The 1,178-nt window shown below is 38.1% G+C and overlaps 1 non-coding gene across 1 annotated transcript; it reads right to left on the bottom strand.

Annotated features, from left to right (window-relative positions):
* Window positions 1-548: 548 nt before the first annotated feature.
* Window positions 549-655, bottom strand: LOC128294577 (small nucleolar RNA R71). The gene has a single exon (XR_008284885.1). It is a non-coding gene; the product is annotated as a small nucleolar RNA R71 (small nucleolar RNA).
* Window positions 656-1,178: the final 523 nt, after the last annotated feature.

The raw sequence follows: 1,178 nt of genomic DNA, 5'->3' as shown, positions 1-1,178 counted from the left end.
ATTTTTGATAGCGAAATTGAAAGCACAGCTCATAAAAATCGTAGAGAAATAAGGTGAAGTTTACAGTATATAGAGGAAGAGCACGAGTACGACACCACTAATACTGAGGAGATGGCTAAAAATCAAAATAATCCACTGCCTCCTGTAGTTGCCGTAAATCTAGTGAATCAGAATCCTACTCCTCGTACTATGTACGATTATGCTAAGCCCAATTTAACAGAAACTAAATCAAGTATAGTTAGACCTGCTGTTGCTACAAATAATTTTGAACTAAACCTAACACGATTCAAATGATACAACAGTTTGTTCAGTTTGATGGTTTGCAGGACGAGGATCCAAACACTCATTTAGCAAATTTTCTGGAATTCTGTGACACCTTTAAGATCAATGGAATTTCTGTCGATGCCATTCGCCTTCGGTTATTTCCCTTTTCATTACGAAATAAGGCTAAACAGTGATTGAACTCGTTACCACGAAGGTCAATCACTACTTGGGAACAAATAACCGAAAAATTTTTGCTTAAATATTTTTCGCCAGCTAAAATGGAAAAGTTAATGAATGATATCTCTTCTTTTGTGTAGATGGATTTAGAAACACTTTATGATGCATAGGAGAGATACAAAGATTTATTGAGAAGGTTCGCTTACCATGGGTTACCTCTTTGGCTATAGGATCAAACTTTCCACATCGATTTGAATCCCTCAACTAGACAAATGATCGACGTAGCTACCGGCAGACCCATCAATGATAAGACACCTGAAAAGGCTTATGAGTTCATAGAGGAGATGTCACTGAACAATTATCAGTGGCAAGTCATGAGGACAAAGTCAACCAAAGGAGCTGGTGTTTTTACCGTCGACTCGGTTACTATGCTTTCAAATCAGGTAGAACTCTTGAATAAAAAGATTGATGGTTTATTTGGTTCTACGTAAGTACATCCAGTAATGTAGAGCGAGGCAAGTGGAGGAACGAGCAAATGAATTATATGGGTAATAATCCTCGACCTCAAAATAATCCTTACAATAACACTTGCAATGCAGGTTGAAGGAACAACCCAAATTTCTCATAGGGAGGCCAAGGGAATCAGAGACCACCACCCCCTCCAGGCTCCCAACAACAACCTTACTAGTAAGAGAAAAAGCCAAAACTTAAGTAGATGATGACAAAGTTTATTTCAG

Source organism: Gossypium arboreum, chromosome 6 (genome assembly GCF_025698485.1).
Source record: "Gossypium arboreum isolate Shixiya-1 chromosome 6, ASM2569848v2, whole genome shotgun sequence".
NCBI classification, from domain to species: domain Eukaryota; kingdom Viridiplantae; phylum Streptophyta; class Magnoliopsida; order Malvales; family Malvaceae; genus Gossypium; species Gossypium arboreum.
The sequence above is the reverse complement of the archived record's forward strand: the minus strand, read 5'-3'. Positions and strand labels throughout refer to the sequence as shown.